Source organism: Procambarus clarkii, chromosome 52 (genome assembly GCF_040958095.1).
Source record: "Procambarus clarkii isolate CNS0578487 chromosome 52, FALCON_Pclarkii_2.0, whole genome shotgun sequence".
NCBI classification, from domain to species: Eukaryota; Metazoa; Arthropoda; class Malacostraca; order Decapoda; family Cambaridae; genus Procambarus; species Procambarus clarkii.
The window spans coordinates 10,364,185-10,384,452 of NC_091201.1; the positions used below are offsets into that span (position 1 = coordinate 10,364,185).

The 20,268-nt window shown below is 40.1% G+C and overlaps 1 long non-coding RNA gene across 2 annotated transcripts in view; it reads left to right on the plus strand.

Annotated features, from left to right (window-relative positions):
- The first annotated feature begins 2,538 nt into the window (after window positions 1-2,538).
- LOC138352083 (uncharacterized) overlaps window positions 2,539-20,268 on the plus strand; it is a 24,323-nt gene continuing 6,593 nt past the window's right edge. Inside the window, exons 1-3 of one of the 2 annotated variants that reach the window (XR_011222704.1) lie at window positions 2,539-2,553; window positions 10,004-10,203; window positions 13,478-13,613. This is a non-coding gene — a long non-coding RNA (uncharacterized lncRNA). Of the gene's footprint in view, window positions 2,554-8,389; window positions 8,495-10,003; window positions 10,204-13,477; window positions 13,614-20,268 lie in introns of those variants that run through there. The other variant, XR_011222705.1, reaches the window with a different exon arrangement.

The window sequence follows — 20,268 nt, forward strand, 5'->3', positions numbered from 1 at the left end:
GCCACCTCTTGTTCTGTCTTGTGTTGATGAAATCAATACCCTATTAATGCCACCTCACCCCATCCACCTCACTAAAATGTAGATATAAAATCGGAGATGCGTAAGTTCTATTCAGTTGTGTATTTGTAAACTAAAGTCTTTGAAAATGTAATAAGTTTTACGAAACGCGCTCGTGTCGCGTCAGACTAGAAATAAAAATGAATTTTGGAGAATTGATTTTTTATTTACCTCCAACAGTGAAAAGAAATGTACGAAAGATTGAGAAAATTCGTGTTAGAATTATTAATCTTACTTTTTCGGTCATATTTAATAATATATATATATATATATATATATATATATATATATATATATATATATATATATATATATATATATATATATATATACATATATATATATATATATATATATATATATATATATATATATATATATATATATATATATTTATATATATATAATCATGATAGGATATTGAAAGACCTGCTCTACCCTTCCGACTCCTCCATATTGTACAGCAGAGTCCACATAGCCAGGACGAGCACCCTACTCACAGTGATGACAGGGACTCCTAGGCGCGCCTGCCCCTGTTGCTGCCCCCCCCCCCCAGAGCCAATAACCAAGTACTACCCGAGTATACAGTCATTAATATTCAACAACTGTCACCAAGCTGATCAAGTTACAAATCAATCGACTTGATGATAGTCGTAGTACAGTTGTCTTCATTCTGGACTCACAATCACGGATCACGGATTTGATTCTAGTACGGGTATGAAATGGTTGGACACTTTTTCCTTTCGCCTAATGCTTCTGTTTACCTAGCAATAATTAAGTACCCGGGAGTTGGGCAATTATTGCGGGGTTGCATTCTGAGAAAGGTCAGTAATACGACGTTGGTGTCGACCTTGAATCAAACCTATCGTATATATAATATATAATAATAATAATAATAATAATAATATAATACTAATAATAATAATAATATAATACTAATAATAATAATAATAATATAATATTAATAATAATAATACATATATATATATATAGACTCCTTGTCCCCAACAAAACGAATTCAGAGAATGTCCCTCGTAGATGGCATACATAAGTGGGTCCCAAACTTAATCCCTCCGGCCGCACTTGTGGAGGGAAAAGAAGCGAATTAAGAAAACAAGAATAAGCGGCCAGGACTGAAGTATGAGAGCTCACAGATTATAGCTCCGTCCCCTTGAGTAGGAACTAGGTACAATAAATGAACAAGCCCAACTTCTGGCCTCTCTTAAGGTAAGATCTTCCATATTATCAGCCACCAGGGACTCCTGGTGCACAATGTCACCAGGAGGACGATGTTGGTATAACAATCGAAGGAGAAAACATACGAACATGTATTGATAATTTTATTGATTTATTGATTTACTTGTTAATTTATTGTTTTTTTAATCAAATTTGATGCTACTATCCCCTGTGAGCTGAATGCCAACAGGTCATGAGTCCTGAAATGACTACATATGAGGTCTACAGCTACATAATGTCACAACATTTAAGGACAACTCGACAAACCACCCACCAGATAAACAGCAGCAAGTTTAGCAAAATGTGCAATGGTTACTACTCGAACCCCTCCCTCTCCCAAAAAGAAACCCACAAAGTAGAACAGACTTACCAGTTTCAACAGAGTTATCCAGTAATTAAACATAAGTAGGTTCCGTACCACAATGTACTATGCTGGACTCCGCACAAAGCAATGGAATTCGGTAACTTACACAGAGACATAGACAATGACATAATACTCAATAACAGCCATGGAAAAAATGAGAGAGAGAGATAAAGATATTAATTTACAAAACGCACCATGCCAACAGAGCTGCCCAGGCCAACGACGGAGCAGCAAGTGATGTCAAGAGAAATTTACCACACAAACTCCTATATAATTTTCAGTAACACTTCCTAACAATTGAACTCCAAACGACGAAATGTACAATCTTGATTGGAACGTGATACCAACCACCAAGACGACCTTACCTTCCGGTGGCCGATACCATAAAACTCACGATAACAAACAGACTTGCCTATTTCCTTGAAGCTCGAAGACAAAACACAGAGCCCCGGAACACGGGAGAAACAATCAGGCATGAGAAGCCACACACACGCTATGATAAGAAACGATAGTAAATAAGCACGCCCAAGTTGTAGAAAGTATACACGTCCAAGTATAGTATATATAAGTATAAGAAAGTATACATAACAAACACACACGTTAAAGGATTAAATACACACGTATAAGAAGTAAACACATAAGCCCAAGTAGTAAATACACACATCCATGCAGTAAATACACATGTGCTATAAGTAAAATACACATATCCAAGCATTAAATACACATATCCAAGCATTAAATAAGTATGTCTTAGTTAGCCCTGAATTAACCGTTAAGCAAAATAAGCACTGGCGTAGGAACTCCAGTAAAGTGGGGCACCAGCAGAGTTATTTTCCAGTGCCGCATTTACAGTGGACTTGGTGCAATGTTGCCTCTGAACCAGAGCCCATATTAAGGTGACATCACTATAAACGAAAACAATTTTAATATAACTATATTATTGAAACTGTTAATAATATATTTTATTTCTGGGAATACAAGAAAATTGGAATCTGGCAAGTGCCACATGGTCCAGGGAGGACCAGCTTGGTTTAGTACGTGTTCAGTATGATAGTACTTGCAAAGTGTCACTTGTGAGAAAAGCGAACATCAGATTAATTTTGCGGATATATTGAAAGGCATTCCAATTTAAAAGATGCAGGAGAATTTTTTTGTGGTATAAATAACGTTGTAAGTAAGCAACAGTAAAAATTATTTTGCATTTTTGATTTGTGTAAGTTAAAATGCTCTTAAGTAAAAAGTAAGTTAACAGTAAGATAATATTACTTTCTTGAAGATGATTGCAATTCTGGATAAAACTCCCGCGAGCAGAGAATCACTTCTACATGCCTGCATTGAAATTTCAGATGTTTTCAAACAAATTGTCCATGACACCCAGGTAGAATCAGACTTGGCACCAGAGCCGGGCGTGATCTCGGCGCCAGAGTCGGGCCCGGTCTCGGCGTCAGGGTCGGGCAAAGAGACACAATCAAAACGACTCGAAACCGGTTGATATTATGAATGGGGTATCTGTAAGCATCTTAAACATCATCGGATATCTTCCCGATGAACATATCGGAAATAACAAATGGAAAAATATAAATACGATCATCCTAAAAAGTGCAGAAACGTTTTTAGTACAGGTAAATGTTCCAAAAACTGTGATTTTTTTTAACCTAGAACTTTACAAGAAATCTTTAAATAAGAAAGCATTTTTCAACCCAGTTTGTCCAGCTTTTCATATTCGAGGTGCCAGGCGAATAAAACCAACAGACTGGCATTATGAAAACAGCAACTCTATTTACCAGGATGATTTTTTTAGCAAGAGGAAGAGGAGAAGACTGGCTAAAAATGTCCAGTCTCTATCACCAACTCGGTCAAATGCTAGAGTGGACACAAACACAATAGCCTCCCTACTAGAGCCTCGGATATTGACACCAAGTAAAGCATCCAGCACTTCCACAAACACGATAACATCATTTTTATTTGCCAATATTCAGGATATAAAAACATGCAGATCTAACTAAGTTCATTTAATAGCTGGCCTCCTACATAAGACAAATGCAGTGTTTGCAGCCTTAAGGGGAAACCCACACGGAGGGCTATTATGATAATGAAATATGGATTTCAGAGTACAATCTTTTCAGATGTGACAGGAAACACAGGCTACAGGGTGGGGGTCAGTTTGTACATCAAAGACACACTCATCTGCACTGACCTGCTAAACACCACAGACGATATAGTGGAAGTGCTGATAATCAAAATATAGATCCTAATGTAGTTATTGTCCTTGTATATAAGTCACCGGAGGCAAATCCTCAGCAGTTTAAAGACCATCCAATGAAAATAGAGCACTGCTTAGAAAACCTCACAAATCCAGCCCCAAACATCATCCTGCTTGGGGACTTCATCCTACGGAACCTGAAATGGAAGAATTTAGCTAATACATATGTGTCCGATAAATACTGGGAAGTAGCCTAAAAGAAATGTCAGATGCAAATGACCTGCTACGGATGTGCGACAGATTTGCCTTAAATCAGCAAATAGTAGAATCATCTAGAAAAGATAACATACTGGACCTCATTTTCACTAATATTGATGAATTGATCAGAAACATAATAATTACAAATACTTGTTACTCAGATCGCAACGTAATGGAAATTCTGACAAGCATGGGGGAGTAGATTTGCAAAACCAGTCCTGAAAAAACAAAACCAGCCACACAGAGGAGAATTCGGCAAATTCAATTTCAATAATAAACAGATTAACTGGGATCAAATAAACCCAGACTTCACAGAAATAAGCTGGGAAGAACAACTAGAAAATGCAAACCTGAACCTGTGCCAGGAAAAAATAAGCTCAGTAGCACTAGAAATAGGCTCAATCCGCATTCCCATAAGAAACAAGAGGAAGATATGCAGATTGGAACGGGAACGGAGTTCTCTCTATTGGTGAAGAAAACAAATTGCGGAGTAACTTGAGAGTCACACCCTATCTCAAGAACGATGAAGGTAGAGAAAGAGAAACGATTGAACTAAAGCTACAAGAATCACACAAAATTCAGGAAAGTCAAATAGAGCAAAAGACTATCAGTGACATAGAGGAAAATCCGAATTTTGTTTTTACCTGTGCAAAATAAGAAAAAAATACATCTAGTATCGGTCCCCTGCGAAAGGGAGATGAACTTTCACAGATGACAACAAAGAAATGAACAAAATACTGAGGAACTAGTACGAAACTGTTTTCAGCGAGCCACTAAACACACTGAAGATTGATAACCCAAATAAATTTTTCATGTATATGATACAACATCAAATCATATATCAGATGTCACCCCTATCCTCACTGGATTTTTGAAGAAGCCATAGACAATATGCCTATGCAAGTTTTTTCATTGAAATCACTAAAACACACTAAAATCACATTTTTTATTTACTTGATTTTTACTTGAAATCACAAACAGTGATTTCGTGAAAAAAACTTTAATATATTACGAAATACGATGCTTTTTACTTCCAATCATAAAATGAGATATCATGTTATTTAGATCATTAAAGTGCATATGAAAATGTTGTTTCCAATACAAATGATAAAAATCAATGTGTTTTCATTAGAATTCATTGTAAAGTTCCTGATTTTCTGTTAATTTTACCGAATGAAGATGGTCACGGAAAACAACTTCATTCCGGCTGAAACGTCGAAATATGCAATAAAAACATGATTTCCCTCGAAATCAATATCGCATTCTCTTACACCTTAGTACGCACTTTACGTACTTTTAACAGCAGAGATAGCACCACTCCATAAAGGAGGAAATAAGGTGGAGGCAAAAATTACAGACCGATAGCATTAACATCACACATCATAAAAATCTTTGAAAGAGTGCAATGAAGTAAGATCACAAAATGCATGGAATCACAGTATCTTCATAACCCTGAACAATATGGTTTCAGAAGTTCACAGTTGCTGGACCAATATGGCACGTCCTTAGATGCCAAGGAAGACAAGTAAAACGCTGATGTCATTCACACAGATTTCGAAAAACCTTTGACAAATGTGGCCATGGTGTTATTGCACACAAAATGCGTTCAAAAGGAATTACCGGAAAAATAGGCAGATGGATCTTCAATTTCCTGACTAACAGAACCCAATGGGAAATAGTCAACGAAATAAAATTAGGACCATTTACTGTAAAGAGCTCAGTCCCCCAGGATACTGCGCTTGCTCCAGTACTTTATTTCATCCTCATATTGGACATAGACAAGGACACAATCTATAGTACCGTATCATCCTTTGCAGATGACACTAGGACTTTTATGAGAGTAGACAACATAGAGGACATGGCAAACCTTCAATCAGTTGTAAATCAGGTCTTTAAGTGGGCTACTGAAAATAATATGGTATTTAATGAAGATAAGTTCTAACTCCTGCGCTACGGAAAAAATGAAAATATTGAAGCGGAAAACACTTACAAAACGCAGTCATATCATAACATAGAACGAAAAAGCATTGTAAAGGATTTGGGTATACTCATGTCGGAAGACCTTACCTTTAAAGAGCACAATAAAGTAGCCATTACACCTGCAAGGAAAATGACAGGATGGATAATATGAATCTTTCACACTAGAGATGCTATACCATTGATGATATCTTCAAGACGCTAGTGCTCTCTAGAGTGGAATAAGGTTGCACAATGACAGCCCCCTTTCAAAGTTAGAGAAATTGCTGACTTGGAGAGCGTGCAGGGAACCTTTATTGCTTGAATCCACTCAGTAAAACATTTAAACAATTGGGGTTGACTAAAACACTTAAGTCTATATTCTCTTGAGCGCAGGCGGGAGAGATACATAATAATTTACACGTAGAAAATAGTAGAGGGGCTGGTCCCAAACCTACACACAGAAATAACATCATATGAGACCAGAAGGCATGGCAGGATGTGCAGAATACCCCCGTTGAAAAGCAGAGGTGCAACATGTATTCTGAGAGAGAACTCTGTCAACATCAGAGGCCCGAGACTGTTCAACACGCTTCCACTACACATAAGGGGCATAACTTGTCGACCCTGCACAGTGTTCAAGAAAGAATTATATAAACACCTCCAAAGGATACCTGATCAACCAGACTGTGATTTATACATCAGGCTGCGAGCAGCTGCATCCAACAACCTGGTTGACTAGATCAGCAACGAGGTGGCCTGGTCGAGGACCGGGGCGAGGGGACGCTGAGCTCCGAAATCAAATCGTCTCAAGGTACATGCACCCAAGTATGTACACGTCCAAGTAGTAAATACATACTTTCAAATAGTAGGTATACATGCCAAAGTATTAAATACATGTGTACGTATTTAGGGCTTGGATGTGTGTATTTACTAGGAAATGTTTATAGTCAGTTTGGTAAGGTTAGGTTTGGTTGTTGGGTTAGGCTAGGTTATGTTGGGTTGGGTTAGGCTTGGTTCGGTTTTGTTAAGCTAGGTTAGGTCAGGTATTGTTAGGTATTGTTAGGTTAGGTTAGGTTATAATAAGTTTGGTTAGGTTTAGTTAAGTTCAGGTTAGGTACAGTTAGATTAGATTTGGCTAGATTAGTTTAGGTTAACTTAAGCTAGCTTGGGTATGGTAGGTTTTGTTAGGCCAGGATAGGTTAGGTTTCATTAGGTTTGGCTGAGTAAGGTTAGATTTGTTTAGGTCAGGTCGCATTAGGTTTGCTTAAGTCAGGTTAAGCTAAGTAAGGTTAGGTTAGGTTGAGTTAGGTTACGTTTGGATGGCTTTGGGTAGGTTAGGTTTTGTTAGATTTGTTATGTTAGGTTTGGTTTTGTTAGGTTGGATTAGGTTTTGTTGGGTTATCTTGAGATGATTTCGTGGCTTTAGTATCCCCGCGGCCCGGTCCTCGACCAGGCCTCCACCCCCAGGAAGCAGCCCGTGAGAGGTGACTAACACCCAGGTACCTTTTTTACTGCTAGGTAACAGGGGCATAGGGTGAAAGAAACTCTGCTCATTGATTCTCGTCGGCGCTCGAGATCGAAACCCGGGACCACAGGATCACAAGTCCAGCGTGCTGTCCGCTCGACCGACCGGCTCCTAACCTAAGGTTAGGTTTAGGTTACAAACCAAACATGCTGGTGACATAATCAATGTCATTAGCAGACCACTTTAGACCACCTAAAGTGCCGTGTACCAGAAGTACTAGTTACCTTGTCCACCCCCACCCAAAGTGCCGTGTACCAGCAGTACTAGTTTCCTTGTCCACCCCACCTAAAGTGCCGTGTACCAGCAGTACTAGTTACCTTGTCCACCCCCACCCAAAGTGCCGTGTACCAGCAGTACTAGTTACCTTGTCCACCCCCACCTAAAGTGCCGTGTACCAGCAATACTAGTTACCTTGTCCACCCCCACCCAAAGTGCCGTGTACCAGCAGTACTAGTTACCTTGTCCACCCCCACCCAAAGTGCCGTGTACCAGCAATACTAGTTACCTTGTCCACCCCACCTAAAGTGTCGTGTACCAGCAATACTAGTTACCTTGTCCACCCCCACCTAAAGTGCCGTGTACCAGCTATACTAGTTACCTTGTCCACCCCACCAAAAGTGCCGTGTACCAGAAATACTAGTTACCTTGTCCACCCCCACCTAAAGTGCCGTGTACCAGCTATACTAGTTACCTTGTCCACCCCACCTAAAGTGCCGTGTACCAGCAATATTAGTAACCCGTCTACTCCACTTGCAGCGATTCGTGGCCAAATAGTGCAGAAGACGATGACGACTGTGGTGCATGTGTCCTCAGCAGCTGTGTGAATGTCTCACGGTGCTGCCCAGACCACCTGATCCTTGATTCTTGCGGCTGTTGCAAAGTCTGCTCCAAGGTAATCACTCACAATGAAACACACACACAAAGGGAATGTTTTCAGGCTAGACCGGAAAAGTGAGGAAAAACAATCTACTTTTAAAGATAATATTCCCAAATGGTCAAGAAAACGAGAAAATCTTGAGAAAGAAACAAAACAAAAGTTAAGAAAAGTTATAAAGATGCATTTGTGCTTCTTCCTCTTTTCTACAGCTGCCGAAAATATCAGGAAAGACAGATATGCAGAGGTAGGTGGGAAAACACGTCATCCACCTCGGTGTCCAGAGGGTGTCCCAGCAATAGCATAAATCATCACCTTCCACACCCTTCATCACTGCCCACTCACTCTCCCTGTACATTAACCACACACCGAACTGTTCCATTCTTCCCCTAACCCTCTCAATCCTCTCCCTATCCTACATTTTCACCCATAAATGGCCAATTTAACACTAGAACAAACTCAATACCCTTTACCCAACATCTCTCTGAATTCAATCAACTTTATATACTGTGTGGTGTGTGTACCTGGTTTACAGATGAGATCAACACTGACAGGTGTGTGTACCTGGTCTACAGATGAGACCAACACTGGCAGGTGGGTGTACCTGGTATACAGATGAGACCAACACTGGCAGGTGTGTGTACCTGGTCTACAGATGAGACCAACACTGGCAGGTGTGTGTACCTGGTATACAGATGAGACCAACACTGGCAGGTGGGTGTACCTGGTATACAGATGAGACCAACACTGGCAGGTGGGTGTACCTGGTCTACAGATGAGACCAACACTGGCTGGTTGGTGTACCTGGTTTACAGATGAGATCAACACTGACAGGTGTGTGTACCTGGTCTACAGATGAGACCAACACTGGCAGGTGGGTGTACCTGGTATACAGATGAGACCAACACTGCCAGGTGTGTGTACCTGGTATACAGATGAGACCAACACTGGCAGGTGGGTGTACCTGGTCTACAGATGAGACCAACACTGGCAGGTGTGTGTACCTGGTATACCGATGAGACCAACACTGGCAGGTGGGTGTACCTGGTCTACAGATGAGACCAACACTGGCAGGTGTGTGTACCTGGTATACAGATGAGACCAACACTGGCAGGTGTGTGTACCTGGCTACAGATTATGAGGCAGCAAGCTTCAAAGATGAGCTGATGGTGACGTTGGAACTGGATATAGAGAAGGGGGTGGGCGCTTGTGTTAGGCTGGATCAGGAGGCACGACTACTGAGCCACACTGAGGAATGGCTTTAAGATGTTAATTTTGGAGGATAATTAGGTGAAAAACATAAACCACTCTGATAGGTCATCTCTCCCTTCCCCCCCCCCCCCCCTCCCTCCACCACAACGCTTTCTTCGGAATTGCCTCATATAATAAGCAGACGGAAATATATCTTTAGTTTCTCTTGCGTGTAAATGTTTTGCATATTTTACAAGATTATTGTTCAATCTCTATTGTTCAATCATCGTGTAGCTCTTACCTTGTGTTACTTATCATATAGTTTTTCTATTCCAGTTTTGAATGTATTACGTTTATATATTCGCGACTAGCAACCCCATCCGGGTATATAACCAGAGTGGGGGTGAAACGGTGATCACTGGGCAGTGTTAAGGCCAGAGAGAAGACATGAAGTTTCTACCACACAAACACCGCCACCACACCAGCATGTTGATGCGCGCTCTCCTCGCCCTCTGCCTCGCCGTCTACGTTCTCAGGTGAGGATAATATACAAGAAATATACTGGTTACTCTCCCGTTTCTAACTTGTTACTGTTTCTCTCCCTACTGGTTACCCTCCCACTCCCACCAGAGGCTGATTAAGGTGACCATGACAGGTTTTAGGCTTGGATTCTGGGCAGGCCTCTTGAAAATGATTAAGTAACCATTATAAAGCAATTCGTATAGTAAAAATAGTATGCACGCTGCTGATGCATACATGAAGCTAAAGCTCTTGCTGGGATTTTTTTTTAACAGGTATTCTATTGAGTGTCTGATCATCGCTACTAAAACGCTTCGACCGAGCAAGCACGAGGTAGCAAAGTTCAGCGCTGGACCTTTTTTGCATAACGTAGATGTTAGACGAGTTTGAAAAGACTGGCGTGTCGAGGGTGGCACACGAGCCTACAAGGAAGGAACGACCTGTAAACATCAACACAGTGTGAAAGTGAAGTTTCATGATGGACCAGAACAGGAAACTGAGCTGCTAGGCTCTTCATGTGAACCATTTCATGTCACTATTTTTCTATTTGTCATTGATCAGCTCTGTAGTGCTTTGAGTAAATGGGTAGATGCAAACTCACAACTGAACACGAAGTATGGATTCTTGCCATATCACATGCAATTCAAGAATTAGGAATTGCAACATCAGTTGATTTCTTGCTATGCCAAGGATCTGGAACCCAGCCTTGGGGATGAATTTATTCAGTTCAAAAAGTATTTGAAGCTAAATATAACAGCAACTATTGCTGAAGCTGAATTCAGTTTTGAACTGCATACGTTCGAGCAAATTGTGTCAAACTCCCTCTTCAGTCTTTCCAAATATATATATTTCTCTGCGACTGTCTCATTGTCTGCTGGTATCCAACAGCAGTAGCGGGGAAAGATCATTTTCTGCTTCAAAACGATTAAAGAACTTCCTGAAGTTAAAAAATACAATGATGATATTTAGAACATGAATTTTATTTTTTCACCAAATTCTGGCAGGCCCACAAGAATTTGGGCCTTTAGCTTAAGCCTAAGCAGCTGTATAGGGCTATCTGCCACTGCCTCCCGCTATTATTCCTCGCCCGTTGAAAGGGGAAGTCGCTAGGTGGACATGTACATGGGTGTCCGCTTGACTGCCTCTCTTAACAAAGTAGTCTTGTTGAAAGCGGAAAGTCTACTTTCTATGATGGGACTCTATTTCACATGACAAATTATTACTGACGCATTTTAATGTTAAACACTTTTCTTATTTCAAAGACTCTGGTAATAAAACTTCCTTATGTTTAATGCTGCAGTAGAAGTACTTCCTGGAAGGTTTCTTGCCATAATTGATGTTGTGGCTTCTAATTGTGTAGTTTCTTCACCTCCGACGATGTTAAAGAGAGCTTTAGTGCCATGCGTCTTTTAGTGCCACGTGTCCTTTAGCACCACCCTTGCTTGAGCGCCACACGTCCTTTAATGCCACGCATCCTTTAGTGCCACTTATCCTTTAGCGCCACGCATCCTTTAGCACCACGCATCCTTTAGCGCCATGCATCTTTTAGCACCACGTGTCCTTTAGCGCCACGCATCCTTTATCGTCACGCATCCTTTAGTGCCACGCATCCTTTAGTGCCACGCATCCTTTAGCGCCACGCATCCTTTAGCACCACGCGTCCTGTAGGGCCACGCGTCCTTTAGCGTCACGCATCAGACTTATTGTGAAACTGAACGTCGTAGAGTTAATATGTCAACTTCCTTGCCATTATAAATATTGTGAAGATTCGTGTAGGAATAAATGCTCTAGTCCTTTCAGTAATATTTACTATTACGAGTCTGTGAGAGTGACGGTTCCAAAAATATACTAATGTATACGTAGGAAAGTAGGGTGGCTGCCAATAGCCATTCCAGGACTATTACTACAGTATTCGTGATACTAGATGGAAAGCTAGGATCTGTAACACAAGGTTTGATAAACTAAAATATTATAAATGCAGATACGGTGTAATAATATTTGATTTGTTTATTTTACATATAATATTCATTTATACACTGAGAAGTTTATGAATAAACAAGCGAAATAAAATTAAACATTCTTAATTTATCTGTATTAAATTAAGCACAATATTTTTTTAACAAAATTTGTGTTCTTCATTCTCAATTCAGGAATGAGAATGAAAAAAACTACGACACGTCTTAGTTTCTGAACTATGTTATCCGACTTGTTAGACAGATATTACACCCTGTTGGAGGTCATATTTATGAATCATCCAGTCATGTCACCTTTCTTCTCTGCTCCAATCATAAGCCAAGATATTCTTTAACACGTAAGGTAATTGTATGAGCTGAGGATGTGGTCTAGAAGTAATTTACACAAAGTTGTTGTGACTGGCAATATTTTAAAAGATTGAAATATGTAAATTTGATCCCTGGGAATTTTCAGCACATGCAACATGATCCAGACATTAAAGCAATCACAGAGACAAATCCTCTATATTTACGGTTAAATGTTATTAAGAAATTTTAAGAAATTATTATTTAAAAAATCCAATTTAAATTTTTTTTTTTTTTTTTTATATGTGGGCCAACCAGTTGCATTGTACGGTAGAGCGATGGTCTTGATTCTCGCAAGTCGACGTTCAATCCCCGACCGTGCAAGTGGTTGGACACCATTTGTTCCCTCCGTCCTATCCTAAAACCTTATCCTCAACTCTTCCAAGTGCTATATAGTCGTAATGGCTTAGTGCTTTCTCCTATTAATTACTTTATTTACCTTATATAAATGTAGACATAGTCTGTATTTCATCAGCTTGTTTACATTTACAATGTGTTTAATATTTCACAACATTTGCATTTTGAAATGTTTACTGCTTCTCCCTTACAAAGTTAATTATAAGGTATAATATATTATTCCTTATACTGTATTAGGAAAGCAACAATACATAACTTAGTAATGATCTCAATAATAATTAAAATATTATTAATGATGCAATGATGTTAACAATTATAGTTACCTGTCCACCCCACTTAAAGTGACCTGTACCATCAATACTAGTTACCTTGTCCACCCCACCTCAAGTGCCGTGTACTGCAATACTAGTTATCTTTTCCACCCCACCTAAAGTGCCGTGTACCAGCAATACTAGTTACCTTGTCCATCCCACCAAAAGTGCCGTGTACCAACTATACTAGTTACCTTGTCCACCCCACCTAAAGTGCCGTGTACCAGCTATACTAGTTACCTTGTCCACCCCACCTAAAGTGCCGTGTACCAGCAATACTAGTAACCCGTCTACTCCACTTGCAGCGATTCGTGGCCAAAAAGTGCAGAAGACGATGACGACTGTGGTGCATGTGTCCTCAGCAGCTGTGTGAATGTCTCACTGTACTGCCCAGACCACCTGATCCTTGATTCTTGCGGCTGTTGCAAAGTCTGCTCCAAGGTAATCACTCACAATGAAACACACACACAAAGGGAATGTTTTCAGGCTAGACCGGAAAAGTGAGGAAAAACAATCTACTTTTAAAAATAATATTCCCAAATGGTCAAGAAAACGAGAAAATCTTGAGAAAGAAACAAAACAAAAGTTAAGAAAAGTTATAAAGATGCATTTGTGCTTCTTCCTCTTTTCTACAGCTGCCGAAAATATCAGGAAAGACAGATTTGCAGAGGTAGGTGGGAAAACACGTCATCCACCTCGGTGTCCAGAGGGTGTCCCAGCAATAGCATAAATCATCACCTTCCACACCCTTCATCACTGCCCACTCACTCTCCCTGTACATTAACCCCACACCGAACTGTTCCATTCTTCCCCTAACCCTCTCAATCCTCCCCCTATCCTACATTTTCACCCATAAATTCCCATTTTAACACTAGAATAAACTCAATACCCTTTACCCAACATCTCTGAATTCAACCAACTTTATATACTTTCCATAGAGAGTAGCTTACCACCAAGTGATGTTGGGTCGCTGGGGATATAGCCTCGGCTCCCAATGAATTTTGTAAAATCACGGTTGGTCGAGTGGTTAAGGAACCGGATACGCCATGTGCACAGTGTTCCTGGCTGTCTATATATATATATATATATATATATATATATATATATATATATATATATATATATATATATATATATATATATATATATATATATATATATTTATATATGTCGTACCTAGAAGCCAGAACGCACTTCTCGGCCTACTATGCAAGGCCCGATTTGCCTAATAAGCCAAGTTTTGCTGAATTGATAAATTTTCTCTTATTTTTTTCTTATGAAATGATAAAGCTACCCATATCATTATGTATGAGGTCAATTTTTCTTTATTGGAGTTAAAATTAACGTAGATATATGAACGAACCTAACCAACCCTACCTAACCTAACCTAACCTATCTGTTTAGGTTAGGTTAGGTTAGGTAGCCGAAAAAGTTAGGTTAGGTTAGGTTAGGTAGGTTAGGTAGTCGAAAAACAATTAATTCAGGAAAACTTGGCTTATTAGGCAAATTGGGCCTTGCATAGTAGGCCAAGAAGTGCGTTCTGGCTACTAGGTACGACATATATATATATATATATATATATATATATATATATATATATATATATATATATATATATATATATATATATATATATATAAACCACTATATATATATAAATAAATATAAATGGTACCACTATATAAAAAAACTATAAATATATAAATATATATATATATATATATATATATATATATATATATATATATATATATATATATATATATATATATATATATATATATATATATATATATATATATATATATATATATATATATATATGTGTGTGTGTGTGTGTGTATATCACGAAAATAAACACGTGATTAAGAATGTGACAATGTCAGACCACGGAGGAAAAATGAAACAGGAAATTTCCTTAAGTACTTTCGTATATTAAATACATCTTCAGAAGGTCATTTTACAGATCGAGTGATGGGTATAAATAGGCAGGAGAGAGTGGTGAAGTAAGGTGAGGTACAATACTAAGTATTGTACCTCACCTTACTTCACCACTCTCTCCTGCCTATTTATACCCATCACTCGATCTGTAAAATGACCTTCTGAAGATGTATTTAATATACGAAAGTACTTAAGGAAATTTCCTGTTTCATTTTTCCTCTGTGGTCTGACATTGTCATATATATATATATATATATATATATATATATATATATATATATATATATATATATATATATATATATATATATAGATATATATATATATATATATATATATATATATATATATATATATATATATATATATATATATATATATATATATATATATATATATATATATATATATATATATATATATGAAGGGAGTACCACCTCTAGCTGGAAGAAGGGGGGACCCATAGCCTCGGAGGAAACCACGCATAACGCATTAGAGGGAATGTTTAGATCCCCTCCAATACAGTTTCTGTGTGCTTTTCTCCTACCACCCCCTTCCTTAAATATTTTTTGTGCTTTATTTGATGGTTACAACCATCAAATAAAGCCATTTGTAACCATTTGATGGTTACAAGATATACATGGGTTGATACAGAAATAATAATGCAAAAAGGTGCTTAAAGGTTATGGATCTCTTGAAAAACACAACAATGGGAAACATTGATGAATGTCACAGACGGGTTCGATCATTGTTGCAAGTCAAACACTTCTTCGAATTCCTCTGAAGTTGGACTAGTGCCCAAGACGCAACAGGCATTTCCCCTCTGAATCGCAACATTGAGGCGCTGGAACAAGAAACTTTTTGCTCTCTGGTCTTTTGTAGCGCTGATCAATTTGTCCCCCAATTCCTTCAGGAACTTCAATGCACATTTTCCCCACGAACCGAGGGTCTCCGAGCCGATCGGAACAAAGCTGTAGCAGTGTGCTAGACCTCTGTATTTAATAATTTTCTGCGATTCCCTGAAAGAAGCAGCACCACCGCTTTCACGTGTGCTGTAGTGGAGGTAGGTACTGGCCAGTGTGGCAGCGCACGTGTAGTCCCATACCACTTGCTTACCATCCTTCCAAGGTAGCAAGGTGACCCCATCAGGGCGCTTCTGAGGGTCGTTAGGTCTGGATAAGTGTGGTTCTCTTTGTGCCGGGCAGCGGGCTGTGGCGAGGCTCCTCTTGATGATGTCGTTGACTTCTTCATGTCTTGCAATTTTACCCTGTGATTTACGACATACCAGACCATGACGACCATATTGGTCTGCCATCGCAGTTCCGCAGATGCACCTATGTTCGGTGAGGATGGGGGCGGCAAGGCGAAGGGCAACTCCAATGCGGAGAGCGTCATGACTGAGGCGAGTTCCCAGGGCTGCATTGGGCACAGCAAATAAAAAATCCCCGGCGTGGGGTGCTGTTACCGCTAGGAGGCGGGCTTTGTTTTCAGCATCAGCGTTGTCAATCATTGCTGTGACAGTCTTTTCCATTATGGGGCTATCCCAGTGGGCCTGCTTGTGGTCTTTTGGAACTTGTGGTCGGGGTTGAGGGTGTGCAATGGTGTCCCATTGTCTGGCTGCTTCGATGAACGTTTGATCATGAGTTCCCGCTGTCTCTCTCATACGCTCTGGTAGGATCTGCCCTACCAATTCGTTGGCTGCTGTACATGAGGATAAGAATGCTGGAAGTGCTACCTCAGTTGCCTTTCGTATGCCTATCCCTCCAAATTTCACTGGTAGTGTTGCTTGGTCCCACTGACTGTCATCTAAATCTAGGTTGAGCGCCTTCCTGAATATTGACCTGAGGAGCTCATCATATTGATTTAGAAGTGGGTTGCCAAAAGTTGGTGCACACCTTAAGAAGTATGTTAGCCTGGGCAAGGTAAGGCACTTTGTGAGAAGGTAGAGGGCATCGTGGGAGTCCAAGTCCCCAATTCTCTCTTCCATCCTCTTTAGGTCTCTAAACTTTTCGTCAAGGACTGCAGCAATGGCATTGTGGCCCAGAGGTGCTCCGAGTAGTGTGCTGTCGGTAGGTTTAACGACTGAGGCTTCTGGTAGAACTGATTTCACTGCTCTAATGATTACTTCACTAGATGCAATAATTTCGCACTTGGAGGGGCTAAGAACGAGACCCATGGACTCCCCCCGTGTCTTCACCAGCTGTAAGTCTTCTAGCAGGGAATCTTGTGTGCCTGCCAGAGTGCCATCATCCAGGAACCAGATGCTGAGCTCGCTGGACAGTCTGGTTGTAATTTCTCGAACCGCTATGCAAAAGAGGAACGGTGCAAGTGGGTCACCCTGTTGAATTCCCTCTGCTGAGGTGACTTCATGTTTGCCAAACAGGAGGGTTGAGTCTTTGCTGTAGCCTGCTGACACAAACGGGAGAATGCTTGGGCAATGTTCCTGGACTGCAGTGAGGATTGCTTCCCTTTTGACCGAGTTGAAAGCGTTTATATATATATATATATATATATATATATATATATATATATATATATATATATATATATATATATATATATATATATATATATATATATATATATATATATATATATATATATATATATATATATATAATACATATATATATATATACATATATATATAATATATAATATATATATATATATATATATATATATATATAATATATAATATATATATATATATATATATATATATATATATATATATATATATATATATGTGTGTGTGTGTGTGTGTGTGTGTGTGTGTGTGTGTGTGTGTGTGTGTGTGTGTGTGTACTCACCTAATTGTACTCACCTAATTGTGCTTGCGGGGGTTGAGCTTTGGCTCTTTGGTCCCGCCTCTCAACTGTCAATCAACTAGTGTACAGATTCCTGAGCCTACTGGGCTCTATCATATCTACATTTGAAACTGTGTATGGAGTCAGCCTCCACCACATCACTTCCTAGTGCATTCCATTTATTAACTACTCTGACACTGAAAAAATTCTTTCTAACGTCTCTGTGGCTCATCTGGGTACTAAGTTTCCACCTGTGTCCCCTTGTTCGTGTCCCACCCGTGCTGAAGAGTTTGTCTTTGTCCACCCTGTCAATTCCCCTGAGAATTTTCTAGGTGGTTATCATGTCTCCCCTTACTCTTCTGTTTTCCAAGGATGTGAGGTTCAGCTCCTTTAGCCTTTCCTCGTAGCTCAATCCTCTCAGTTCCGGGACGAGCCTGGTGGCATACCGCTGAATCCTCTCTAACTTTGTCTTGTGTTTAACTAGGTATGGACTCCAGGCTGGAGCTGCATACTCCAGGATTGGTCTTACATAAGTGGTATACAGGGTTCTGAAAGATTCCTTACACAAGTTTCTGAAGGCAGTTCTTATGTTGGCCAGTCTAGCATATGCCGCTGATGATATTCTTTTGATGTGGGCCTCTGGGGACAGGTTCGGTGTGATATCAACCCCCAGATCCTTCTCTCTATTTGACTCTTGCAGGATTTCCCCTCCCAGATGATACCTTGTGTTCAGCCTCCTGCTCCCTTCGCCTAATTTCATCACCTTACACTTTCCGGAGTTGATCTTTAGCAGCCATTTTCTAGACCATTCCTCCAGTTTATCCAGGTCATCCTGTAGTCTCTGTCTATCTTCATCCGTCTTGATTCTTCTCATAATTTTTGCATCATCAGCAAACATCGAGAGGAATGAGTCTATACCCTCTGGAAGATCGTTCACATATATTAGAAACAGGTTGGGTCCAAGTACTGAGCCCTGTGGGACTCCGCTGGTGACATCTCGCCACTCTGATGTCTCCCCCCTCACCGTTACTCGCTGTTTCCTGTTGTTTAAGTACTCCCTTATCCACTGGAGCACCTTCCCTTTTACTCCTGCCTGTTGCTCCAACTTTTTTAACAGCCTTTTATGGGGTACTGTGTCAAAGGCTTTTTGGCAATCCAGGAAAATGCAGTCGGCCCACCCTTCTCTTTCCTGCCTAATTTTCGTTGCCTGGTCATAAAATTCTATTAAACCTGTGAGGCACGATTTACCATCTCTGAACCCATGTTGGTGGTGCGTTACAAAGTTATTTCCCTCCAGATGCTCTACGAGCCTTTTCCTCACAATCTTCTCCATCACCTTGCATGGTATTAAAGTTAAGGAAACTGGCCTGTAATTCAGTGCCTCTTGCCTGTCACCCTTTTCGTATATTGGGACCACGTTAGCTGTCTTCCAACTTTCTGGTAAGTCTCCTGTTTCCAGTGACCTGTTATACACCATAGAGAGTGGCACACTTAGTGCTTCTGCACCTTCCTTTAGTATCCATGGTGAGATTCTATCAGGCCCAACAGCCTTTGTCATATCCAGCTCCAGCAGACACCTTTTGACCTCATCACTGGTGAGGTCAAATTCCTCCAAGGTTGCTTGGTTTGCCGCCTCCTCATTTAGTGCAGGGGCTTCTCCTTGTTCTATTGTGAAGACCTCGTGGAATCTCTTGTTGAGTTATTCACACACCTCCTTGTCATTCTCTGTGTATCTGTTCTCCCCTTTCCGCAGCTTCATCACTTGTTCCTTCACTGCTGTTTTCCTCCTGATGTGGCTGTGGAGCAGCTTTGGTTGGGTCTTGGCTTTACTCGCAATGTCATTTTCAAACTGTCTCTCTGCTTCCCTCCTCACTCTGATGTACTCATTTCTGGCCCTCTGGTATCTCTCCCTGCTCTCTGGTGTTCTGTTATTTCTGTAGTTTCTCCATGTTCTTTTACTCAGTTGCCACTTCTAAGAGTTTAGCTCGTCACCTATCTGCACCACCATGTGGGTCCCCATTCTCCCAGTCTATCTTTCCATGGGTGAAATCACCCATGATTAAGAGTCTTGAGCCATTCCTGCAGGCAACTGAAGCTGTTCTCTCTATTATATTAATGGTTGCCATGTTGTTCCTATCAAACTCCTGTCTAGGTCTTCTGTCATTTAGGGGAGGGTTGTAAATGACTGCCACTATTATCTTAGGTCCACCCATTGTTATAGTTCCTGTTATGTAATCTCTGAATCCGTCACAGCCCGGAATTTCCATCTCATCAAAACTCCAGTCCTTCCTTATCAGCAGGGCCACTCCTCCACCTCCTCTCCCTTCCCTCTCTTTCCTTACTAT